The sequence below is a fragment of the Lepidochelys olivacea genome (assembly GCF_965140295.1).
Source record: "Lepidochelys olivacea isolate rLepOli2 genome assembly, chromosome: 7".
NCBI lineage: Eukaryota > Metazoa > Chordata > Testudines > Cheloniidae > Lepidochelys > Lepidochelys olivacea.
Genome location: NC_140417.1, coordinates 10,554,467 through 10,582,308, shown reverse-complemented (window position 1 = coordinate 10,582,308; position 27,842 = coordinate 10,554,467). Strand labels below are relative to the sequence as shown.

Here is a 27,842-nt window from a genome sequence, read left to right as displayed (position 1 = left end):
CAGCCAGGTGGTAACCCTAAGGCACGTGACCATCTCACATGTCACCTCTTCTGCCCACTTATGGTCTCTTTATGTGCTCTCCTCGCTGTCTCTTACCCCGGCTCCTGCTCTCGCTGTTCCGTCCCTGCTTTGCCCCTACACGACCAGCCCCACTGCTCTTGCATATCCCCAGGAGGGGCATGTTGGCTTCCAGCTTACTGCCTGGTGGGCGCCTTCCTTCCCGGCTGGCCGGGCTGGTGCCCCAGGAAAGCCCAGACCCTCCTGCATAGGGCACTGCCCAGGAGGATCCGAGCCCTATGTGTGCCAAAGCTGCCCAGAGCACTGTGCAGTGTTTGCACTGGGGAGCCTCTATGAAGTCTCTGCCACTCAGATACACACGGGAACGGCGGGGGGAGGAGGCAATTTCCAGCCTTTTCCCGCCCCGAACTCATAGGGTCCTCAGCAGCCCCTTGGTCAGGGGTTTAGGGCACTCTTCACCTCCCCTCCCCCCGGATCCTGCCCCCAGGGAGCATGGGGCTTTTCCATTCCCTAGCTGTCCTCTCCTTCTGAGCCACCTGTGGCCGGGCTCTGTGCTGCTGAAGCCCCCGCAGTCAGGTCCCCCCACCAGGTGTACAATTCCTCTTTAGGGCTTAACTCCTTCCTGCCCACACTAACTGGAGGACAGGAGGTGGCTGGGTTATGTCAGTGGCCAGCAGCAGCCTGGAGGTATTAGCTGCCTTTTAGTATTGTGTGGGCAGGAAGGGACTGGAGCTGCGTCCAGGAGCAGGGGGGCAAAGAGAGAAGGGATGAGCTCCGCAAAGACACCAGCCAGGGATTTCTTCTCTCCCCTTGTGGTTGGAAGCACAGTGCCAAAAGGCCGCGTTCTTATGTCCTTACTCATGCTGAATAGCGCCCTCCTCCACAAGTGATCTCATTGGGTTCCACTTGTGGAGGGAGGTGCTACCGTGCATTCTTGAGGGTGTCAAAATCTAGCACTTTGTAGCCTGTGGGAAGCTATTTCTTCTACCACTTACGAGCCCCTTGAGATCTTGCTAGCTAACTGGCCTGGCCACAGGATTTTCCTTGGTGCGAGAAATGCATCCAAACTGTGTGTTTGCAACATGGAACAAAAGCTATTGTACTTTGTGACTTGCACACATCTCACTGATACTATAAAATATGTTTTGTACACAGAGTGTTAATAACTTTAAGGCACCATTTTATTACATTTCTTCTACTTTAAATAGTACGAAGTGGGTAGCTTCACTAAAACTTAAAAGCATGTCAGGCTTGAATATATTGCAGCCTCCTGTGGACACACTTTGTCCATCTCTCTTCACGAAGCTGAACCAAAGCTTTCTTTCTTGCCTAATATTGTAATTTTGGGTAAAGGCTGTGTAGTAATAACTTGAGAAATGTGTGAGAAAATCTTGTGTTAATACTGTATAAACCTTCTTTAACTTCAGGAAGCTTAAAATCAAATTTGGCAGAACTTACAAGGGCAGTGAATATAGAGACGCTTGACTCCAGTAACCAACAATATATGCTGAAAAACTTAGTTTTCTCTTATTTGGCATGTATTAAATATATCTGCTAAGCTGGTTGTAGTGTTTACATTGTATATAGCTGTCAAAGGGCAATTGTACTTCATGATGTTAATGTTCCACTCTAAAATGAGCTATATTTTAATGTTTATAATATGTTTGTGAAGCCTAGACTCTGTGTGTGTGCGCATAAAAGATGCGTGTGATTTCAGCCTGATCGTATAAATTTTAAGGCCATACATACATAACTGTTTTCCTACCTGTATAGGTTAAAATGGACAAGAAGAGTAATACCCTAAGTAAAACATGTCTGTTTCTTCAGTTTTTGGAAAAAAAGAGGGCACTAAGGTAGATTAGTTATGGAACTCTAAGAATACGTGAACTCCTCTTTAAAAAGAAATCATATTTATCAAATAAGTGATCTCATAAAAATGCACAGGGTGATATTTTTAAAGCATTTAAAGTTGAAACCGGTTTTAAATTCTAAGTCTTTTAAAATCAGGGTAATTATTCCAAACAGTGTGTCATGATCTATCGTAAGATTCCATAAGGGCACACACAGAATGAAGCATCTGATATATATATATATTTTGGCATGCTGTTTGTGACAATTACACGACTCTTTATTAACTGAGTCTGGAAGAAAGCAGTGTTACGAGATGAGGAGAGATTTCCTTCATCTGTTACCCTGTAGGTAATTTTTGTGCTTTTTCCAGTATTTAAGTACCTCTTAACTGCTTGCTGTCCATCTGTATACCATTCATAGTACTGTAAACTACTATATGTAGCATGACCTTGTAACTTGCTTTGTTTGTGCATCTGCCAGTACAATATGTTGTCTTTCCTTTAAATGCAAATATGCTACATCCAGTACAGAGCTCCTTAGTCAATAAATAAATTGAGGTAAAAAACTGTACCTAATACCCATTTAATTTAAATTCATTTTATAAACATAAAGACGCCTTTTAAGAGAAGCTTTAATTCAGACTAGCACCTTGATTTGTGGTTGCCATGGAGAATCAAATCTGTCATTTGACAAGAAAAGTCACCCATTTATGACAGCACTTTATCTTGTCTCTCCAGGGGAAGAAAATGTCAAAAGTGAGAGCAGAAAAAAATAAAGCCTTGAAACACCAGAATTTCTTGATTTCATTTTTATTATTCAGCTATCATATCCTTTCTGATAATAGCAACTTGGTGAAAATAAATAATGTTCCTACAGTAAAATCAAATATTTTCTATTGGAATGGACAGGGCTCTTTGTGATTGTCAGTGCTGTGAAGTCTGGCAAGAAATAGTGTTATTAGATAAACCCACAGTACCCAAATCCCATTTTCTTTTCATTACGGTGTCAAAATAATTATACCTGTGTAATTTGGGTAAGAAATTGGAGAATAAGTAAAATGGTCCATTGGAAGAAATTGCTTTAAGCTTGTGCTCATTATGGGGTGGGGTTTCTACATGTTGAAGAAAAAAATGATGAAAAAGTATTTATAATTTCATTTGAATAAAGATGTCTGGTTAGTCTTTCATATTTGCAACAAAAAGGGAAGCAAGTGCTATATTCTGTTAGGGCTTTTACACCCACCCATGCTTTTTACAAAACAGAGTTAAAAGATGCAGGAGTTTTCTTTTAATGCTTTAGAGATTTTTGACCTGAGATTCATCAAAAGAATTTCAAAGGGATAAGATGAAATCTGTTCTGCTCTGGAACTCTTGCAAAGTATTTATATTTTGTAGGATTAAGAAATTATAGGAATTAGGTAATTGCCGGGGGTGAGGGGGATTGATTAGAGATCAAAATATTTGTGTGTGTATTTAGTACATAGAGATCCCTAGTTGTCCTAAGTGAGAAAACACTTACTGTAAAATTGCATTAGTTTTTACTTTAAATCCAAAAGTCGTATTTAACCAGACTAAAATGTTCCACACTCTCTCTTTTGTAAGACACAATTTTTGCCTCTAACAGCATGGTATGGTTTGATGTGGCTGAGGAGTAATCTTGTATCAATGCGATAGCATTATAATAGAAAGTCCTTTAGTGAGGGTTTAGTGTAAATATTGGACTGGTAGGGGAGCTGCTTTCTGGAACAGTTGTGCCTGGGAGAGATTGCAAAAATGGAGAGAAAGGAAAGGGTTGAACTTTCTCGTTTTCTTGAAATTGGCTCACAGTGCTGGATTCATAGCCAATGCGAGTGGGATCTGCTGTGAGAAAACATGCAGCACAATGGCTATCTTCCCTCTTCTCATGTAAGTTAGCTCAGAAGGGTTGTTATGTGCTAAAAGGAAGAAAGATGAGGGGGAAAAATAGAGATGAAACCTCAGGGAAATGTACCTGCAAATAAATTTCAACAAAACCTGTTTGTATTCTCACACATTTTGATTGCCCTCTCTTTAAGTGGGACTTAACCACATGCTTGTCCGGAGGTTACTTTGTCCCACTTTTATGCGCATGAAATTTGCAAATAGAGATACCGTACAGGATATTAAACAGAAAATGCTTAAAAATGCTACTGTGGATGCGTGAGCCACCTAAGAAAAGCAATATGATAAATTAAGGCTGGCAAATTACCTTTAATGCTCCTTTATATCTGACTTGCATCACAGGCAGTTCCCTATCCCTGTTTTCGTACAATAGCAGAAGCCAAATTCTGCTCTTGGATGCTTACACGTAGCTCTCATTGACTTCATGGGGCAATTGCTCTGCATGTTCAAAGGCTGAACATTGACCTAGGTGGTGCTTTATGCTGTCTGGCTCTTGATGAATATACTTGATTGCAAACATTGCAAAAATGTGTTTACATATGTAGTAGCTCTTATAAGTGAAATTGTTAGTTTCCACTGTGATATATTAATACATACCACTGCAAAAATATTTTGTCATGATGGTACCCTAATGTGGTAACAATGCTCCTTGGGATGTCATCTGGGATCAATACAGCTGAAGTAAGGGTGCTGTGGGATTACAGAACCTTAAATATTTTTAGAGTCTTTTGAGTTTAATCCTTTCCTTCCCATCCCCAACTGTTGATATAATCTGCATCCGAATTGATTTGCTGTCATCTTGTAATTGTAGCCTTGTTTGCATCAACACTGTAGTCAGCATTTTATGGTGATAAAATTGTTAGGAATTTCCAGAATGGCTGCTGATGAAAGAATTGTCACAAGAAGTATTGTGCATAAAAGCCTACTGTATATGCTAAGTCACATCTATGGGCAAAATTTTCAAAGGCACCTAAGTCCCATGGAAAATCAGGTTACTAAAGGTTCTTGGGTCACTAAGTTTTTAGGACTTAGGTCCTGGTACCTAGTTTTACAAACTTGGGGCCTGATCCTGTAAACCCCTACTTGCATGAGTAAGGGCTAGGCATAGTAAAGGTTTAGCTCCTTAGCTTTGACAAGACTGTTATTTATCTTTCAAAGTATTTAGTTCAGGTCAAGTTGTAACTGCCTGCTAAATGTTCCTTTACATAATAATGCCACTTATTACTGTGAGGTTGCCCCAGATGTATCCAGTTCACCTATAAGCTCAATCTAAAGCAAGGCACAATAGATTTTTAAAATAATTTCTAATGTATGTAAAAATCTTGAGCAGCTTGTCTGTCTAGTTTCCGATAGATGCAGTCTGAAATGGCTGATATCCTGTCCTGAAAATCGCATTAATGTGGTACCACAATAATAAAATGAAAGTGACAGAACCTCATTTACATTTCAGAAATAGTTCCCTTGAGTTTCCTGTTTGACCAGATTTTCATGTGTACCTGGTATTTGTGTTTTACCCACATTTAAAGAGCAGTACTTTAGATTTGACCCTCAAAGACCTGAGAGGTGTATAGGTAATGCTCTTACCTTACAGAGCGTTTGCTCTGTTTGCTCCAGTAAATACTGGTACAGCAGTGACTGAAGCAGCAACTAGCATCTGATGTTTCAACAAAGGTTAACTCCTTCCTTTTGGCTTTTGCAACTCTTTAGTGAGGGTTATTGTCGCAGCTACTGCACTGCAAGATTTTCTCACTTGGCTTAATGCTTCACTGAAATTGTACTTCTGTTTTAATAACCTGTTTTTTGAGGTGCAGAAATGCACTTATAACCTTAAAAAAAAGTCTGATATACAAAAAAAGCAGCATTTGTAGATTTCCCTTGTTGCTGTAACAGGCAAGTCCATGTAAACACGTTCCTAGTAAAGGAGTAAATATATATTGTGTGCTAATTATTTTGTACTAACTGTAAAACCCTTTTACGGGAGCGTGTGAGAGAAGAGAACTAGCAAATTACTAGGAAGGATGAAAAATCACACGGATCATGGCAAAAACGTGACATTTCACTCTTTCCACAAATTTAGTACAGAAAAACAAAAGCATAATAAAAAATGTTTAGCTATTTAATGAAAATGAAATCTATCGCTGTTTGTGAGCAGCATCTGAAATGCAAATGCCCTTTTTTCAGTTGAAGAAAATGAACAAAAATTAAACTACTGGCAAATTGGTGTGTGTCCTTAATTCTTCTAAAACATAACATCACATTTCTATATAATTAAGTTATAGCCAGGAATGTATCAAACACATTATTTTCATAGTGCCTGATCCAACTCCAAATGAAGTCAATGGAAAGACTCCCATAGACTTCAGTTGTAGTTGAATTGTGTCCACAGAGCAAATGTATAGATAAGTGTTATTTGGTAAGTCTTCTGAGCATGTGCGCATTGCCCTTGCTGATAAATCTGTTACAGTACATGAATAAAAAACAAATAAGCAAATGAGGAACTGTAATAATAGCACAACAACATTTTGTCATATGAATAATCCTTTATACATTTTAAAAACCATTAAAATTTGTCTATCCAGGCATTTAGACTGGGTCTATCATCATGGTATAGGGATGCCAGTGAGGATGTAACATATACTTTCAGCAGCGTGGAAACTGAATGATGTCTATTAGGCATCTTTACAGAGGAAGTATTTTACAATACAATGGAGTTCTGTTGTGCCTAAGCACTGCCACGCCTATGGGACTGTGTAAAGCTGTTGATGTACATGCGAGTGTTGTTGACAAAAATGAGAGTTGTGTATGGTTTGAGAGCCGTAAAATAGCCCATGGAGCGTAAGTTTACCTCTCTAGTATGATAGTTGGGGCTGGTAGAACTACCTGTATTTAGGGTTACTTAATGCTTTCCAGTATAGGACCCTATTTTTATTAACTTTGACAGAATTTAGCCATTTGGGCTGAAATTTTCCGTCCTCAATTCAGCCTTAGGCAGACCCTGTTTTGAAAGCTTGAGCTAAAATGGTTCAGACATTCCTGAGAATGAGGTTAGGGAAAAATGTTTTTAATAAAAAACTTCTTGCAGCTGTTTTGCTCAGAAGCTCAGGCACTTCCATGCTTTGGAGCAGGGACTTGGAAATGGGCAAAGAGTCTCTGTGATGTCAGGGATGCCATCCCTGTGAAAACATCCGAAGTTAAAACCTTCCAAAAAAGCTCAGCTTGCACATGCTCAGTAAAGCGTTGTTAGCGTTGGCCTCCTAAATTATCAGCGGATTTCACCTGTACTGAGCATGCTTTAACCCAGGGCTGTGGGGACTAGGGTTCCAACAATCCCTTATTACAGGGGACGCCCCTTTATTTTTTCATCTCTGTACAACAAGATCAGGAGTTCTGGAGTGCTGCAAAAAGCAGCATGAAATACTCCCTGGTGAATGTAGATGAGTGCTGCTTATCTTTTAATAATAATGCTAATAATGATGATACTGGGGGGAGGAATGGGGCAGGGGTGCTTAGAGAACAGTCCCTTATTTTTGAAATACAATGTGGGCAACCCTAGCGCCCGGGGCTGAGCAGGGCTTTTGCTGCAGTTGCTGCTCTGGGGGTTGCTGTAGTGTTGGGCACCAGAACTGACTGTAGGGGGGCTGTCTCTTTAGTGCTCTCAGTGCTGCCCTGCCAATGCTCAGCCTGCATGGGGGAGGAAGTTGCCTGACCGGAATGCAAGGGGTGAGGAATTTGCTGTGTGTGGGATGGGGAGGGGGATAAGGAGAGGTTGAGGAGGAGCAGGAGGGTGGAGGGACAGGAGGGGTGTGTGTGTGTGTGTGTGTGAGAGAGAGAGAGAGAATGAGAGAGTTGGGGGAAGGCAGGAGTCAATGGGGGGAGTGAATAGGAGAACAGGGAGGGGAAGGGATCTTATACAGGAAGAGGGGAGGCAGGAGGTAGGGAGGTAACAGGTGCAGAGAGGGAATGGGGCAGGCTTGCTGCGGGGCATGGGCAGAAGGGCCTATAACTCCTAAGGCACGCTTGCCTACAGAATCTGACATTGAACCTAGGAATCCTGAATCTCTGCATTCCTTTGCAGTCAGCAAATAGTTGTAAAATCCACTGGTAAAAAGTGTATCTCGTCCCCTTCTAGTGACTGTCCACTGAGAGGATAATAGCCTACTGCTGCTACAAGTTATTCTGTTAGCTCAACTGGGAGAGGTCTGCACTGTAGAGCTAAAGGTCCAAACTCTGGTGATGACCCAAGCTGGGCGTCAGTATGGTTCCATATGATGGAACATCTGTGCTTGTTTGATTATTTATTTGTTTATTTCAGATTTTCTTGTAGATAGGAAATTACATAAAACTACATAACATTCTTTTTAAGGTTGCAAAGTCAAGCAGTCAAAATTTAAGAAATGTCAGAGTTAAGGTTGCCTGTGCAACCTTAATTTGGGCACCTTGTGAAGCATTCTTTAATTGTGTGATCACCAACTGTTTTTTTGTTTGTTTCCCCCACCCCCCCCAGGACCCGTGGGTGATGTTGGGCAAATCACTTAAACCAAAAAGTTCACAGTTGGCCACTTATTGCTTGTTCCTCTTTTTCTGAGGGCCCAGTATAAGATATCTGGGGCCTGATTTGCAGAAATATTGAGTGCTCACAACTGCAATTGAAGTCGATTGGAGCTGTGCTTTGAAGATATAAAATGCTAGTACTCTGGGAGAATGGGGAGACCCTAGGTGTCTAATGTTGGTCACCCCAAATTAATGGGGAACTGAAACACAGAGTAATTAAGGTCAAGTGTCCATCTGTAGAATGGAGATAATAACACCATCTAATCTCACAGGAGCATTTGAATTGCTTAATCTTATATAAGTGTCATGAGTGTTTGAAAAACACTCATAAAGAGCACCATAGATATGCCCAGGAGGAAATAAATAATTTTATATTCAGTACAGGGTTTGGAATGGGGTTCATTAAATAGGGTCTAGGGCTGCACATTGAATGAAGATAAAAAGAAATTTTGAATAACAGTCTGTGATATTCCGGGGTACAATCCAGATGGGGGGGTCACTTCTTCCCTGAATTCTGGGGTGTCTTGCAATGCCTTGTTGTAGCGTCCAACCAGGACTGCTCACGACCAGCCACCAGCATGCAGGTTACTGCCAGATGTGTTTGTGTCACACCCTGGCTCTCACTAGCTTTGGTTGTACTGCAGGGTGACCCCAACACACACTTCCCTAGAAATGTATGTCTTGCACTGCCCAGCCCTCTCCTGGACAGTCCAAATATGTTAAGTCTGTTATTCCTTTAAGGAAATAATAAACATTAGCCTGTTATTCTAAACAGAGTTACCCAGACACCTAAATGTAAACACTCTGGATTAGATAAAACCATAAAACAAGTTTATTAACTAAATAGAGAGATGTTAAGTGAGTACAAGTAAAGAGGCATAAAAGTCAGAAATGGTTACAAGAATAATAAAGGTAGAACACTTTCTAGTGCCTAATTTAACAAACTGTATTAGATTCAATCAAATTTCTCACCACATGCTTCCAGCAAGTTTACTGACCAAACTCTTCAGGGCAGGACCTCCTGCCCCACTAGTCCAATGGCTGTTTCCTTTGTCATCTTAGGTGCAGAGAATGTGATAGTCAGGGAAGCAGAAGAGGTATCTTGGGGTGTTTGCCCCTCTTTTTTATTGTTTTGGTCCCCCTTCTTGAAGGACATTTCCAGGTGAGAACCAGGAGGCAGTCTATGTGGAGGGAAGTTCCCCACTGGTTTGTTTTCCATCTGTTTGAGTTTCCTTTATTTCCCTTCCCTGCACGATGACTGTGTTTGCTCCTTAAATGCAAATTAAGGCAAGCATACATTCCCTGGTTTAGAACAGAACTCTTTGCTAACTTCTGCCTTGGTGGGGCTGTGGGTTTGGATCATGTGTTAATATCATCATACAGGGGAATCTTATAAATTTTATTTTACAAGGACAATGTTGACTGGCAAATCATGACTTTTCAAATGATCCCTTACACGGCATACATTGTACAAAGGTTATTACTGCAGTGTGAATACTCGGGTATGTTCCGTCACAGCACCCATTCATTGAATGAATGAGGCTACGGTCCTGTGGAAAAAATAGTCTGTCCTCATGTAGTTGAAGACTGTATCATAATGCGCACACACACAACGGAGGTGAATTAACACTGCACAGGCAACTTTGATCCTGACATTGCCTAACTTTTGAGTGCTATATTTTGCAACTTTAACGTTCTTTTAATGTTTTTTTTTTAAGACTGTAATTCCATAAAGGATGTGCTGCAATATGTTACCATGCTGTGTCATCCTACATTTAGGACCTGACCTGTAACAAGTCTTTTGTGTAGTCTTTGCCAAAAGAAAAGAGAAGGAAAAAATGCTTTGAGCATTTAAATCCAGAAACGCAGTCCAAATGAACGCCTTTTAGTTTATTCTGGGTAGATTGTGTAAGCCATTGGAGGGTGGATCCTGGAAGTGTGTGAAATAGACCCAAGGCTACGATTCCCCTCCAAGCTTCTGCTTCTTCTTGTGTAACATGTGGTGTATTCCAAGACTAGGGAGGGAAAAGGTGTGGGGGGAGGGGAAGGGAGGCTACAGGGTGTGGGGGGTTGGAGAGAGAAAGGAGGGAGTGGAAGAGGTTATAACAACTTGTCAGGCTTTTCCTGCTAAAATGTAAATGTTTGCTTTGCAAAGGGGTGGACACCAGAATTTTTTTTTTTTCAGATGCTATAAATCCACGTGGGTCTGCTTTTTGAGAGAAAGCATCTTGAAGCTTTATTTGCTCATTGTCTGAGAGAAATGGTAACTTGCATATATGATGTGTGGAAAGTTTCTGGTGGTGGGTACTACCTATGTAATTGGAATCGATTTTATTGTATGGGTGGAGAAGTGACTGCTAAGGCGCTCTCTCTCTCTACCCTGAGTGCTTTATCCTTCTTCCAGATGGAACAGGAAGGAGTTCAGACTCCCATCTGGAATTCCCCTGCTTAGTCCAGAGATGCTGTTAGAAGTGGGTTTTCAAACCCCAAAGATGTAAGTTGATTATATTAGCAATTCAAAAAAGAGTTTTAGGGAGGAAGGCTGGCCTCTGAATCAGGAAGTTTGTGCTTTTTAATTGGTGGTATCACAGGCTTATTGGCTGTCCTTAGGCAAGTCACTTAATCTTTCAGTGGCTAAATTTTCTAGCTGTAAAATGGGCTAACACTTATTGGTTTCGCAGGTGTGTATTGTGAGCCTAAATGACGTGTGTATTTGTGTTCGCTGCACCTGTCTCAGTCTACAAACATGTTACAAGACCTATATAGAACAAGGTAAATGTTAAAATGGGACACCTAAACAGTACTACTCCCATAGACTGTAAAAGGAGGACTCCAGATAAGCTTCCACTATCTTCTGACCCCAAACAACATTTCCTGACTTAGTGCTTGTAAAGCACTGTGATATCCTCCGCTGGAAGGTGTGATGGACTGCGAGAGCAAAGGGGTGGTGGTAGTGCAAAATTCTGTAAGGATATCTTTATTAGAAGAAGGGAAGAAGGCTGGCTTGGAAAAATCTTTTTCTCCTGCACTTTAGCTAGTGAGGATAGGACACAAGTAAATAATTCACTGTCTTTCTGCTGAACACTTAACCTCATCAACAGTCCATCCCCTGATCAAGTCTCAGGTTCAGATGATTTCACACTTATTTTCTTAGGGTTTTCAACCGGTCTTTGTTTTCTACATCATATAAGTATTATGGGAATTATAAATGCACTAGACCTTTGGGACATGTATCATAGAGGGCCAGAAAACCATCATGACCAGCCAACTGAAGACTGCTGCTTCCAAGCAATATTCTCTGCGTGGCGTAGAGTTGTGGGAGTTTTATGACACTTTCTCACAGTGCTTGTTGTTGTAGGGGTGTGGCCAGGGGCATGGCTGGAGCATCTTGTGCTTTGGCAAGCCCCAGCTGCATAATAAGCTCTTGGAGGCTATTGCAGCCTGGTCAATTTAGAACAACCTTAAGGGGGCTCTTAAATTACATTTGGGCCAAACCGGTCCTTAGCCAGCCTCAACTTGGAGGAGGAGAATTATAGAGGTGCAAAGCCATGTCATGCCTCCGCCTCCTCGACCCCCCTGGATGCACATCTTCCTAATGTCGACCGTGCCAAATGGAGATTAGTGATGGTTGAAGATTGAACCTTCTAGAGTTACACCAGATATCTTGCTCTCTCCTCCAAGTAAGGAAGAATATACTTAGCAATGATGAGGCCCTCCATAGCAGACTGTTGTTGGTTTGGTATAAAATTTTTGGTCATGAGTATTTCAGTATCTCAAATGATCTGCATTGGATTGATTAAGGCTTTAGAGATGTGAATCTCATACGTGCGTCTATTTGGCTCTATAGCAAAGCTGTAGATGAGTTCATGCTGAGAATCCTGGGGTTTACACTTTGGTCTTCTGTGTGTAGTCTGCTAAACATACTTCAGATCACAGGCATGGGTGTCACTTTCTGCACGTATGCATGTGGAATGAGATATTTTTCCCCCTTAGTCCCAGCATAAACTTAAGTTAGTTGCCTCAAATTCTAGATTCTATAATATTCTGGAGCTGAGTCAATATCTTCTATTCAGGTGAAATCCTTATTTTTGACAGTTTAGTTCTGTTTGAATTGTTCTTCCTGGGTGCAATTCACTGTTGCATGGGGACAGCCCAAAGTCCTCTGTAAACCCCACTGTGGGGCTAAGCAGAGATAGGGCTACAGTGGAGAAGCTTTGTTGGGAGAGCCCCTCCCTAGTAACACCACATAAGCAGGCATGCAGATGACATTTGAGAGCAAGCTAACGGTGAACCCATGGAACCTGTGACTACAAAGATCTAACAACACAGGATCCCCAGAAAGGGGATGTTCCAAGCTAGAGATTGGAATGTTAACCGTGGAGGGGGCTACATTGCAGCTACGTGGCCTTGTCCATTGGTTGTAGTCGGGTGAATTCCATCTCCCCTTCCTGCTTAGTTCCCCTTCATTGGCCTTCCCAACAGATTAAACAGAGTTGCATTCCATTCTAACTGATTTTTTTCAGTATCTTGGAGTTGCTGAAACTGCAAACTTCTATCCTTGCACTGGCTTTGGCAACTGAATGTTCATATCCAAAGCTATCTGGATCTGGAGCATTTTAATATAGGGTGGTCAAAAGATGGTTGTAGCAGTGGGCTCAGAAAGCTCCCCCAGTGAGAATCTTTATACTGTACCGGTTAATCCAAATTCCCGTCTTTTGGAGAAACGTTGCTTTCTCTATGAAAAGATAACTTCTGAGTAGGAAAGATGTGGTTAAAATAGCCATTGTCCCTAAAACGCTCAATTTTTGGCAGACGTTTGCCAGATCTCCAACTGAACAAATATATCAAACATAAATCTTTTAGGAAATCTGTTTGTTTATAGGCTATAGGATCCTATTTATATTGGACCTGGACACATGCAGCCTGTTTATCAGACATATAAACATAACGTTTGTGTAGGCATTTATGCACGTGCAGTATTTGTGTAGGCACCTAATATGTACATATTATCACAACAGTGCATCCAAATCTGGTAATTATGAGATGATCAGGTATGATCTAATTGGCCACTTCCCCTGGCAATTACCCATGTGCACAGTAACTTTATGGACAAACTGGCTGTTTGCATGTGTACAGTTTTTTTTTTCTTCAAGTGCACAGGTTTGATTCTTGTGATGCTGTCGTAAGGTAGATGGCTTGTTGTGTAGTTAACCATGTGTTGAAAGGTAATGGGCTCATCTCCGAGAGAGCTTTTTTCTCGGTGGGATTTCTAACTATATGTGGTGCTTCCCCTATATGACACACAGGTCTTCCATGACTTAGTCATGGTAGAACATTTGATGGGTAGTCTTTGACACAAGGAGTTTTTCTTTTGATGTTAAGTGTTATAGTACTGGAAAATTGTGATGGGAAGCTGAGTGCAAACTAACCCTAAATGATGATGCAGTGGCTAGTTATGTCACTTTTAGAAATGTTAAGTCTCTTGTACTGGCAATGGAATTTCATACATAGAGTAAGAGAGCATGGGGTTAGCACGTGAATTAGGATGTGCAATCAAGTTCACCTGCCAATACTTAGTTTGACAACGTGTATCCGCATGGGCTGCTTTTCTTCAGTCCACGTCTATTGCTGCCTCGTAGTCATGTTTTAGTGGGGGAGGGAGCCTCTTGACGCTTTCTTTGCCTCCAACCCCCTGTGAGTGTCAGATTGAAATCCTGTTCTGTAGTGATGGTATCTCTCCCTACAACTACATTGTACAGAGCTATCGCTAGCAGGAGTTTTAAGCGATTGGATTTTGAATTGCTGCATTGTTCATCTGATTAAATTGTATTTAATTAGCTTTGTGTTTTTGTCCTTTTGTTTCAGTGAAAAGATAACGGGGGGGGAGGGGAGAGATTAAAAACTGTCTAAATGAAGCTTCGTTATTTAAAACACATATAAAAACCTCCATAAGATGCCTTTTTATTCTGCAGTCCTTTATCTTCCTTCACAAGCTTTCTGAGAATGAGTACTGCATGTTGAGTTTTATCTTTGCTTTTATGTGTAGTAGCCACATGCTTAACATTGAGCACATTTGAGTTGCATTTCATAGGGCTTTCACAATCCTTTTATAAAGGGACTGATCTGTTAACATCACCCTCTTTAGATCTAGCAGGCAGGATGTTCTTCCATACAAAGAAGAGCTCACAGTCTTTCTTGCCAGACCAGTAAGTGAATGATTTCAAGCCTGGTGGGCAATACTTGTGTCCATGCGTAACACAGACAGACCACAGTAGTAGGCAGCTGCATGTAATTTTGAACTCCACTCATTGAACTGTAATAAAACAATATAAGCACTGCTTGGGGGAAAGATTGGATGCAGTTATCCTTACACAAGGCTCGGGCATATGAAAGCAGTGCTGGCTGACAAGAGGATTTTGAGATTTGATTTTGATTGAATTGCAGAATTGAACAGGCCAGGAATGTCAGTGGAAGGCTAAATGCCTGTAGTGCCATAAAGTTTTATTCATGTGAGGCTTTCCAATATAAAGTAGATGGATTATTGGAAAAGGTGTCAAGAGACATGAAATAGAAGGGCCCAAAACATAAAATGTGTGTATAAGGGTAAAATTACTTCTTCCTTAGTACATAATTAGCTCACAAAAATGTTTTGAGTAATTGTTTTTGTTTGTTTGTTCATATTTTTAAAGCTAATTTATTGCATGGTATAAAAATGCAGTCCTTCAGTTTCCCCTTCGGATCCTCCTTTAGGGAGAATACATGCTGCTTTTAGAATGGGATTTTTTTTTTAAGTGTACGCTGTCTTAATTAAAATTAAAAATTAGCAGAGGAAGGGACTCTTTCTGTCTCTTGGTTGCTTACAAAAAAATAGTCCACCGGATATGATCATCAAGCAGACACTGAAAACTATTATGCTCAAAAACAAGAGCGGGATGTGTATTCACATAGCACAACACACTGACTTATTTCATAGCTCAGTAATGCATACATAATTAGAGTCAAATTTGCATAGGACAGCTGATATCCAAATTTGTATGACATTAGAGACAGCTTTGCTCAGTTGCAATGAGCTATGAACAGTAAGTAAAGTTGCACAGAAGATTGTATGTGGGTGAACAGGAGTGTGTCATATTGGTCTCTCTATTCTTTATCCATTTACAAAGTTCTACCTCAGTAGACATTTTTTTAAGCATGTTCTAAATCATATATTGTGACTATGGAAAAAATATCCATAGCTTTATTCTGCATGCACTTGTTTAGAATTACAAAATAAACAAAGAGCTTCGGTGAAACGGGCCTTTTTGTATCAAGCTATTTTTCTATTTTTAAATTCTGCGTATTGAAATGAAAGGTTCATTCAGCTTACCTTCCTCAAACTGAGCAGTACCTTATTACATTAGCAGTCCCATTTATTTCTTTTGTAAGGTAGTATTAAGATGTATAATGTTGGCAGAATTGGGCCCCAAATTACCACAAATTATAACTATATGAAATTGTATTTAAATGTACAGTACAGTGTAAATCTGGTTTTCTTTTTGCTAAATGGTATTATTCAATGTGCTGGATTGTTGTTAAAATGTTCTGTTGAAAGTCTGGATTTGTAAATACACAGGGAAATAAGTGCCATGTTCTGTGCGGGTGGTAAACCTCTAAGGATTTATAAAACGTGTATTTACCACATGTTCCATGGATCATTCTTTCTCTTTATTTTGTTTTATGTTCTCTTTCAAAAATAAATGGGATGAATATTTATCTAATCAAATAGCCGCTCATTTACAGTGGATTTCTTTGAGGGCAAAGAGGGGGAAAGACCCACCTATACTCATTGAATTATGTGGTACAGATTCCGTGATTCCTGTTGTGTTTGCTTCACTTTTTCTGGGGTGCCTTACAGAATGGAATATGAGAAGTTGATTTCTCTGTGTTGTGCTAATGACCCTTAACTGTGTGTCAGTGTCCCAGATCGTGTGGGGGAATCCGATGGGAAAGGGATGTTCACAAATGTTAGAGCCTTTTCAGAGTTTCTGCAGAGCTTTGTAATATGCTGGTCTCTGCAGCTGCACCATTCTTCTTACCTCCAACCCAACCCTTGCGCTGGCTATGTATCTCTTGTGTTCAAGCAGAGAGGGCATGTGCCGTCATTCTTGGTTTGTCCAGATGTCAGTGCTTTGGTTGACGTATTTAATGTATGAAGAGTCATTTAAAATAGTTTTCAATTCTCGGCCTGTGAGTGATAGTGTTACGTTTTTGTTCCAGTTTATTAAGGCAAACGTAACTAGCTACGCAGCCCCTGAGTGGTTGGTGCCTCTGCAAACTGATGATTTTTTAAAGAACCTTTATGCCAGCTCCATAAAATGCTAGGTTGGTTCTGAACAAATCGTATGCCGCTCTGTTACAAGGAAAACTGAATCATATGGCAGTGCCAGTCACTTTTTAAGTGAAAGGCAATCTATTCAGCATCAAATACAGCCTGCTGATGCTTGCCAAACCTGGAGGTCCATTGAGACAAGATTCTCATGACCTACAGTGCTTAAAACACATGCAGACCTCTGAGACCTCAAAGAGCTGGGCACTTCAGATCCAGGATAGGAAAATAATGCAGTTTAACCTTTCTTGGATCTTTCTGGCTAGCCTGTGGTTTAACTCTTTCCTGAAGATTAGGGGAGTTTTTTTATTCCTTTGGCTATGGCACATACATCCTGGGTGATGTTCTGGGCCATAGGATGATGGTTAGGCTACAGAATAAGCATGGGTTTACCTCACTGGATGATCTGATTGATGCACATTTTCTGCTTAAAGATTACTGCAGCTCATAAAGGAGCTTCTCAGCCGTTTGGACCGGTCTGTGCTAAATCAGATGGTCGTGATTTCTTATGTGGCCCCTCATATCTTTCAACTGATTTCCAACAAAGTTTGAGAGTATGGACCGGAATTGCCTGGGTGAGGTGGTGCTGTTTCCCCTGCATGCTGTCCTCTGGGCCTAGTAAATCCAGTTACTCATTATGCAGTGCACATTGCAACAGATCAGTCACTCTTTCTGCTGTTGTCTCCCCTCCCATTGTAACTCCATCAGTGGTCCTTTACCACTGTGAACTCCACCCCAGCTCTTATCCCTGTTTTTTCACCTTCCTGTATTTCCAGTCATGCTTCAGCCTGAATATTTTCCTGATTGCATTGCTCTTAGCACAGCGTCCTAGAACCTATTTCAGGTCTCTTTTTGGCACCAGAACGCAGCCTGGACTGGCTTTGGGAAGGCTTGGGGTTTTTGTATTTATTTCTTTATTTAACAAATTGTCACCCCACCTTGGGGTGCCTTGGCTGGCAAATCCTAAGGCATTCCCCCTCAAGCCTGATTCTACCATCACATTCCACATAATGAATTGGTGTCCCCTGCCTGGGAGACTCCATCCCTCTCCATTTAGCAAGGGACCTGAGACACACTCTGCATCCAATGGTGGTGGGGACCTGTAGTCCCCTTCTCTATTCACCTCATGTAAAGGAGGGCAGATTTCTTCTGAAACCACTTTAGCTTGAGTTCCTTTTCTAACCCCCTCTAGGTCACGAAGGGAGAAGGCTGGGGAAAGAGCACACCTAGCCACAGGAAAAGCAAGTAAGGAACAAAATAGATGTGTGTGTGGTTTGACCAGAACTTCTGTTGCTGCCACCCACAGGCCCTTTAGCAGGGCCGGAATTGGTGCGGGTCTGCTCACGTGACTGACCCAGCGGGGCTCAATCCTGTTGCAGCTGCATAGATCACTTCCCCCCCCCAGCCCAGGCTCTGGGTGTTAAAGAACCCCAATGTATAGGCCTGGTTATGCTTTAGGTCAAAGATGTCAATTAGAGCAGATTGGGGTTCAAGTTGGACATACATTTTCTAAAGCTTCCATAACAGTGGGTCAGCGAACCATTAGGATGGTCTCCTGAACACACGCATAGTAGAAGTCTTCCATGAACCATGGAAGATGGACACATGCTCTGGAAATGTATTGTTACAATTTTTTTGGTCATGAGTTCTCAAAAGCATTAGCTTGACTTAATGCTAGCACTTTCCCCTCCATCCGGGAAATACATTCAAACAGTTTACTAAGCGTAAATGGTTATTTAGAGTTCCATTGGCCTCCAAAAGCTCATGTTGACAATAAGGAAGGAAAAGATCTTCAGCTTTATTGAATAATCCCAACTCACTTCCGGAGTTGAAAAGTTTCTGGGGGGGTGGAAATGCTGTATATATTAGCATTCCATATATTTACTAGTGAATTGCTATAAGTGGAATTGTAGTATAATACTTCAACCGTGTTTCTACTAAATGAGCCATCACAAATTGGCAAACATTAACTTCTGACATAAAAAGGTAATTTTTCTTATTTCTGGTAATAACTTATATTCCATTGATCTTGTTAGTTAATAACGTATTTAGACCAGGTGCTTTATTAAGTTGTACAATTATGAATGAATGATGCTAAAATACATGTACTGGCATTAACACAGTCAAATTTGCTAAGCAGATTTGCTAAGGCTTAATCCATGATGATTTATTCTTCTTAAATTCTGAAGGTGGTAACTATCTGAGATAAATTAGATCTGTAGAGTCAGATCCTCAGGTGGTGTAAATTGGCATACTTTTGTTGTAGTCACTGGATGCCAGCAGAGGATCTGGCTCTTGGTGTATCATATTTGCACCTAAGTTCATAAATTAATATTGAAAGATAGTTTTCCTCTAATTCTTAATTGTATCTGGAACTTTGTGACATCAATATGAATGATATACTGTAATGGGGAAAAAAAAAGTAGTCCACTAATACCATTTATCCTTTATGGATAAATACATAAACACGGAACAGGTATGGGATCAATCCTGCTCCAAATTAAAGTTAAAGGCAAAAACTCTCATTGACTTCAGTGCTGCAGGATACTTCTGACAATTTGGCCCAAAAGATTTTGAGTTAGAGCCCAATCCATGATTACAAACCCTTGCTCAAGGGACTTTACATGGAAATAAATGTCTGTACTTTCAGAAGCATTTGCAGGATTTGGTCTCAATAGGTAGTCAGCTGCTAGTGCTTGGTACATTTTTATTGGGTGTTCTGTTACAACAGGCTTTTTTCCCCTTTGTTTAAATTTGACATAGTGTTTGAAATGGAACTGGGCAGTGTCATGGAGTCTAAGTTTCCAGCCCACGCACGTTAGATGGAAAACATTTCTGCCTCATCAAAGAAATAATTGTGGTTGCTTTGCAAGGGGCAGGCCACTAGTTACTTCACGTATTTTGGGGTGAAGGGTGTAGAGGGTATTAAGAAATTCTGGAGTCCATTCTTAGCCCTGTAAGTTACACGGAACCCAGCCCAATCCCACATTTTGAAATACATTTGTTTTAAATAATCATATTAACAACAAATGTTGCTTGAAGGAAACTTAAGAAACCAAATTGCACCAGGTAAAAACTTTGTAAAAGGCACTGCATAAACCCTACCCGTTATATTCTTTTTAATATTCAAAATTCAATCTCAAAAAATTATCTTAGCCCCCACCCCTTCCAATCAAAAACTCACACTTGGAATTAGTACCACAACAATGGCAGTGCAGGCCACAATAGGTTCTCTTCTCTAGAGCAACTCCGTGGGGGTGCTAATATCTCTCGGAGCAATTTGAAAACCCTACAGTGTGTGCTGTGGATCCCAAGCTAATTCATTTGCTCAAACAAACAAACAATCATCGGCTGCGGAGGGAAGCCCTGTCTGGAATAGGATTTCTGAAAAAAGTCAAACTTCCCCCTTTTGTAATTTACGATCCCTTTAACAATGCCACTTTCTCAAACCCATGCATCATATATAAACAATGGGCCACATAGAAAAGTGTACTCCCCAGAGTATTACCAAGCATGTAATTTTGTCTTTAAATTCTTATGAGTGAATTGTAAGAACATGACTTCATAGGAACTGGTGAGACATTACAGCTTTTAATAATACTTTGCTTGTACATGCAATGCTTCATTTTTACTTTTTTCTTTTTTTATTAATTAAATTGCTCCTTTTGTGCGTGCATGTGGCTATGAGGAAGGGATCCCATGCATCACAGCATGCCCCACCCGACCCAGTCTTGGTGTGTGTCTGCCAAGGCAGTTTCTCACCTCCTCGGGCAGGCACTCTAAGATCATGTCCTGTCTGACTAGGTTTATGAAGTTTTTCACCCACTCCTTTGTTCTCAAAGAAGAATTCCCCTGAGAACTACTACTCCTCTTCTTCCTGTGTAAATACCAGCCCTGCCTCACTTTTCCCCCATTTGCAGCAAGGTGTCCTAAAACGCCTGTAATGCTGGTTTACACTGTCCACTAGGGGGCGTTGGAGAGAGGCAGCATGCTGCCTTAGAGGCTAAGACTAAATACCTCGGGTGTAGATGTGACATTCCCCCCCACCCACCCCCCGCAAGCCTGATGTGCAAGTACAAAATAAGCTCCGAATCGTACCTCTCCTGCACCAGCCCACTGTTGCTATCCATCCACATCTTTGATCTTTCCAATCATGTATATTTTCATAAATTTCCCAGAAAATTGAGGTCAAACTTATTTCATTCTTGAATTCCTTGCCCCCACTTTTTTTTTTTTTTTTATTTTTTAAAACCGCAACATCTTGGATTGTGTAAAACACAGGTGACCAAACATCTTTAGCAAATCGCAGCTGCCATTCTGCCTGCAGCAGCAGGGTTTGAATCTGGCTGCTTATCTAATAAAAGGAAGAAGCTGCACCTTTTACAGCTTTTTGTAGCACAGTTTGTGGGCTTGCCCATAATAATACAATTATGAAGGTTAACAGGAAAAAACTGGGTCCAGGAGTGATTCTAGGCAGCTGGCAATCCCAGCGAATTGGAAGCACACCACCAGTGAAAACTGCAGTGAAAAGCAAATTAAACCTCATATCTGCCATCTCAGTCGCTTTTCTCTGCTTTCCTGTTTGGACTCGAAAGGTGATTGGAGCCAAGGCAGTGACAGTTGACGGAAGTGCTGCAAGGAGAGAGTATTTATTTACAGTGAATCGTGGTGATGCTTGTTCAGGATGCGGTTTCACGCAGGATGTTCTGTCCCCACCCCCGGTTTGATCATTTCTCCAACCCCCCCCCCCCCAAAAAAAAAAGAAAAAAAGCCTTGATTGTTTGAGGCCACAGCTCATGCTTGGAGAAACATTGTGCAACATGCCTGTGCTTGGAATGCTCTGTTAATGTGCCATCATAGGAAGTTCCTGTATTGGGTATAGAGGCAACTATCAGGAGTAACTCACATCCAGATGTGTTCAAACACAACTCTAATCGTTATGCGTTTAAAATAGGGAAGTAGGCTGACTACATATGCTGCAAACTATGGTTAATGTGGGCTGCTTAATTCATTGCCAGAAATACTGCCAGTTGATGTTGTAATGTGTTCCTTCCCTCCTCCCTTCCCCCCACCCCCCCCCCAAAAAACAACCACCACCACCACCACCCAAACCCAAGTTTTAATACCACACAAATGCTGTACTAGAATTACTTAATACAAAAGTTACTGAATTTTTATTTCACTTTAGCTTTTGGACATGGGATTTCACCTAGCTCTCACTGTCCTAATAAGGTCTTTTCATTTCAGTGCCAATTAGATTGGAAAATACTTCAGAAGAACATCATCTTTGTGGATGAATTTCACTCAGCCATAAATAGAGAGGACTGTAATGCTGTTTTGGTCAAAAGAGCAGTTACTGGGTAAGACCTTTTCAACATACTATCTCAACCATTTGCAACATATGATCATACTTCTATACTTTACCATAGTATTGTGCGTCTCAGTTTGTTTAAAGTTTTGCAAAGTATTTTGAAAATGCAGAGCACTAGATAAGCACCCTATTGTTTCTGAATGCTGTTGGTCTGCTGCCAAAAAGAAAACAATCAGACCCCTGCTTCAGGTGTAGCTTTCATACTGCGAAAAGTTGACAGTTGTTGGGAATATTGAGATATGCTGTCTCAATCAAATTCAAAACTTGCGGAAAGGTACTGGGCTGACATAACTGGAAAACAAAATTCTCTCTCTTCACAGAGCAGGTACAGGATGAGCAGTTGCAGTGGAGTTAGTGCCGCTCGTTGTGGAGCGAACTGTTCCGAAGGGACGTCTTTATGGTTGAGCGCGCACTTCAGTCTCAGTGCCTGACAGAGTTGATCTTTAGCCTTTACTGAAACTGCTAACAAACTGCCATGCAGCTTGATAATGTTCACACTTCTCCACTCGGAAATGGACTGAGACCACCAATTCCTTGCGTGTAGGTCACTCACAACCATGAGTAACTTTTGTTACAATCAAATTGGGCCATATTCAGCCTCTGAGCGAATGAGAGAATTTCTGTATCGTGTTACTCCTGGGAAGAACAGGCAGCTTAGAGACCTGCTATGGTGCACGGGTTTTCCTTCCTGGGTATTGAGCCAGGAAGTTATTGAAACGGGGAAGCAGGGGGGAGGTAGTGTTTTTTGGTTTTGACCTTTTTAAAAAAAACCTATTTTTAAAAGTTTTAATTAGTTTTTATAGCTGGAAAAAGGATTCTAATACTTGTGTTTTCCACTCACGGCTTTTAATTACATCATTGCCATCATCAGGGCCTTTCTGCAATCCCCACATTGTTCAATAGACCCAGTAAATGCTTTTAGGAAACTGTAAAAGCCAGTAACTTGCATCCAGAGGACATGGTTGTAGTCAGCATTCAGGCAACCAAAACAACTGTCTGGATAACTTTATGGCCAGTACATATGCTGCATTGTGTAGTGTGTTGCAAGACAACAGTTTCAGAAAAATGAGAGCATGACTACTGCATTTGTTATACCTCCCTCACAGACTGCATTACACGTGCAATTATGTTAAGTCACAAATGGAAGAAGTAGTTAGGGTTATAAGCCTACACTCAAGCTTCCAAATTGTCTCTTGTGTTGTGAGTTAAAATTCAAGCTAGCAGACCTTCTATTACATGCCACTGAGATTTATCAGTGCCCTTCATTGCTTCCAAGTTGGCATGCGCACCTTTGTTTCACAACTATTCCCTGGTGTTCCACTGTGGTGGCAACATATGTTAGGATCCTTTCAGTGTTGTGTTTTTTCCTTGTGTCATATTGTCTTCCCATGGTTGACATAAAAATAACAGGGTCCAATAATGACTTTTTCACCATAGAGCAGTATCAAAGGATTGTTCACAATATTGTGAACAATCTTGTGACTTACTTTCTTTTTGAAATATATTGAAGACTTTCAAAAGCATGCAGTTCACTGTTGATGGATCTCTGAGGGGAGCCAGAGCCACACACTTAAAGCCTTAAGGTGAGATTTGCAAAGTTACCTAAAGGATTTACATGTCCATTTCCCATTAAAATTAATGGCATCTGGACAACCAAACTGAGTGGCTTTGAAAATTCCATTTTTGAAAATCCCACCCATGACTGTTCTAATTGAACAGCAAATGCCAACAAGCTTGAAAAACTGGGATAAGGTTCTCACTTTTTAAAGATGAAAATGGTGGATGTCGCTTGACATTTCAATATTTGCTGTGTCAAAATTTGTAATTCATTTTCTCGGTGAGAGAGAAATCTCTACCGATGGCAACTACAATGTGCAGTTAACCGAGATAGTGAATGTCCCAAGTACAGGTGCCATTGCAGGCTTCTTTTAAAAAAAAAAAAAGATAATAGACAATAAGAATATTGATGCCTCACCTTTTTCTTACAAATAAACAAGACTGTCATAAAATTCAGATGGCTTCTGATGGTTTTTTAAACTTAGTTTAAATTAGATTGGCTTAAATACCGGAACTTACCCTTTTGCACTCATCTAATTTGTCTGCCTTTATGCTTTTTAATATGAATGCATGTGGACCTTTTGAAATCACAACTATTATTCTATCAAGGCTATGGCAAAAAAAAATAATAATTTCAGTCCTCTTCTTTATATACATATGCTCGCACCATACACCAGCCTAGCTGTTTCAAATGTAAACCTGTGGTGTGTTCCTCGAGCATGAAATAACATTAAGAACATTGCAAGTGTGTCAGAATCATATAGTTTTTACAGCATGTGTCTCCTATTCCCATCATTTCCTGGATGTGTCCATTTTTACTCCTTCAGTTGCAACAACATCTGCAAAGAGATAAAGTCAAGTCCTTACTTTTATAAGCAGATATCTATGAACAGACTATTCAAGGCATATTTAATTTCTAGCAGGCATATTTCAGCCAGACAAAAGTCTTTTTTCATTGTGTTTTCTTCACTCATTTTCAAAAGTCCTCTGGCTGAAAGTGAATCATAGAATATCAGGGTTGGAAGGGACCTCAGGAGGTTATCTAGTCCAACCCCCTGCTCAAAGCAAGACCGATCCCCAATTAAATCATCCCAGCCAGGGCTTTGTCAAATCTGACCTTAAAAACTTCTAAGGCAGGAGATTCCACCCCCACCCCCAGGTAACGCATTCCAGTGTTTCACCACCCTCCTAGTGAAAAAGTTTTTCCTAATATCCAACGTAAATCTCCCCCACTGCAACTTGAGACCATTACTACTTGTTCTGTCATCTGCTACCACTGAGAACAGTCTAGAGCCATCCTCTTTGGAACCCCCTTTCAGGTAGTTGAAAGCAGCTATCAAATCCCCCCTCATTCTTGAATGCCCCATTGTGAACTGGTTGGGGTTGAACAGTCTGTGGGGTTTGACTTAAAACAACAACAAAACCTGTGTATAATGTGACGTAGTGAGTGGAAATCGATTTTGTTAATACACTGGTCTAGGGAAGATTTTTGTAGTGTCCAAGGGATTTAGAAGCTCAAGTTCAATTGACTTTACCTGGGACTTGTACTCATAAATCCCTTAGGCAGTTCTGAATCTCTTTCCTTGTGTGTGATCATGTCTCCCTCTAGTGGCCATCCTCAAAAAGGATAGGCGTGTGCTGGTTACTCACAACGGAAGGAGTTACTTCCTCTTCTCAAGTCTGTGCAAGGAGCTTGTGCTTTGGTGCTTGTGCTTTGGTCCAGGGTGCTATCCCCATTGACAGCCAGTGCTATCTGGAAGTTAGAAATGGGCAGTATATACAAGTAACCTTGCTTCAGTGTGCTGAAATGTACTGTTAAAAACTGGAATGGGTAAACTGGGATTGAACAGAACACTTACTGTTTTTTAGAAGCCAACTTGAATCAAACTTTTTTGATGGTCTCAATTGTTTGGCTAAGTGTGATTTCCAGCCAAGACAGGAATCTAAATGACTGAAATAACATCAGAGAAGATGTTCTTATGGTACAGAAGGAGTTGGAATGGGAAGATCTGAAAATCTCAGGCCACTTTCAGCCTAATTTGGTAGCTTCCAGGGATTTGCTTACTTCATACAAGTTTTGGATAGCAAATGTGTGCTTTCCAAACCTGAAATCTAAATATTTTGAGGTTTCCCATCCCTTTAATAATAAAAAGCAAAACAACCCACTCCAAAGAAGGCCACAAATAACTTTTTTTAAAAAAAATACTTTAAATTCATTAGGCAGCTTTTGTGGGGATACAGCCCTGCTCCTTAAACATTCCTCTTGTCCTCCAGGAAAGGGAGGTGGGGGGTGGTGGTGGTTGTTTTACAGGAACTCAGTGTTATTCAGTGAACTACAGCCTGCAGTACAGTGGGAAAATTTAAATGGCCAGGAATGAGAAAAAGAGAACTTGGCTGTACATTGACAGTGTTTTATAGCAATCATTAACAAATAGCTGAATGTAATCTTCTGTTGTCAGATGCTCATAATTAGGGCCTTAATTGGGAGCTGTGTGTGGGAAAGACAAATGAAAATACTGCATTGGGCCTGGTTTTAGGAGACAGCTGCCAAAGAGAACAATCCCCCCCCCCCCCCAACCAGTGCAAATGGCAGTGGAGGACACTGAACACTCAGTGTCTTCCCTACTGTGACTTGGGGTTTAAGGGAGGCACTTGGGTCTGCTTGTATAGTGGATGGCACAGGGACCTGCAGAGCCAATAGCATCCATGTCCTTCTTGTCTCTTTCCCCCTTCCCCCCCTCCGCCCATCCATTGGGGAGGAAGGGGAAATGAACAGCCTCCTCCAGTCCTCCCAGAATGAGGAGCAGGAGGAAGAGAAACAGGCCCTGTCTCCAAGAGATCCTTCAGTTCTCAGTCTGCCCTGCTTTGGCGGGTGGGGAGTGGGTCTTCCTCTCCCTCACCAGCCCCCCATATTCCTGGGTGCATGTGGAAAGGAATCTGCAGAGGAGAGAAGTGATGTATGTAGTGGCTAGGTGATGGTGAGTATTCAGGGGCGGGGGACGCGGGAGAGGATGAAAAGATGTATAACTGGGTCGGATGAGTCAGTCTGGTGTGGGTGTGTCTGGGTGTTAGAGGATGGCGCGCGTGCGTATTGGGAGAGAAGTCGTGAGACGGCTGACACTGGATGGATTCAAGTAGAGGGAGAGAGCCTATGTCTCAGCCTGTAACTGCAAAAGGGAGCTTTTAACTAGGGGGAGCCTGGCTGAGGGAGGAAGACAACATACAGGTTGCGATGAGGGTAGAGAGCATGCTAGGCAGCGGGCCTCCCTGCCAAACTCTTGGCTTCGCTGCCCAAGCCCCAGCCCCGTGCCCACCTGTGGACCTCCTGTTTTCTTCCATAATCCTTCGCATCACCGTCCCCCCGGCCGCCCTGTGGTTTTTAATAAGCCTCAGCAGCTTCTCTGGTCTGTCAGACCAGGCCCCTCCTTTTGCAAACCGGGACAGGTTTGTCTGAGGGAGGGTAGACGTCTGGGTCTGGAAGCTGAGTGTCTGTCCAACTAGGTTGCAACTCTCCTGCTCCTAACACTTACAAGGGGGCGTGGAGACCGTGATTGTGGCAGGCCAGAATGTCAGAGACCCTGGGCAAAGTCCTGGTCCCATTGACGTTAATGCAGAGCTCCTGTTTACTCCTTAGGGACAGGATTTGAACCCCTGAGTTTGTAGCTCCTCTCCAGAGACTGCTGTGTCCTCCTGTGGTAGCCCAGTGTTTCCCTCTGCTCAGAAAAGACAGGTTCATGCACTTATTGAAAATTATGGTTAATTTGGATGGGAAGCTTCATTCCTTTCTTACAATATCAGTAAAAGATCAGGAAATCACAAGTTTAACCCAACATTCACGTCCTCCCTAACCTCTGCTCCTACATCTTGTGGGCCAAATATCTTAAAACCTAAACATGCACCTTGACCAGGGGTGGGCAAACTTTTTGGCTTGAGGGCCACGTCTAGGTATAGAAATTGTATGGTGGGCCATGAATACTCACAAAATTGGGGTTGGGTGCGCGAGGGGGTGAGAGTGCAGGCTCAGAGGTGGGGTCAGAAATGAGTTTAGGGTGCAGGAGGGGGCTGTGGGCTGGGGCAGGGAGGGCTCCTGCTGGGGGTGCGGGCTCTGGGGTGGGGCTGGGTATGAGGAGTTTGGGGTGTAAGAGGGTGCGCCGGGCTGGGACCACAGGGTTAGGAGGACAGGAGGGGGATCAGGGGTGGGGCAGAGGGT

At 41.7% G+C, this 27,842-nt stretch overlaps 1 protein-coding gene across 6 annotated transcripts in view; it reads left to right on the top strand.

The window, feature by feature from the left end:
• The window catches only part of FOXP1 (forkhead box P1), a 494,495-nt gene that overhangs the window by 89,212 nt on the left and 377,441 nt on the right, over positions 1 to 27,842 (top strand). For 4 of the 6 annotated variants that reach the window (XM_084634567.1, XM_084634564.1, XM_084634560.1 and 1 more), the window contains one exon: positions 21,952 to 22,064. The exons of the other annotated variants lie outside the window; for them this stretch is intronic. The gene's annotated coding sequence lies outside the window, so the exon portion shown is untranslated. The remainder of the gene's footprint in view (positions 1 to 21,951; positions 22,065 to 27,842) is intronic. 6 annotated transcript variants of the gene reach the window in all.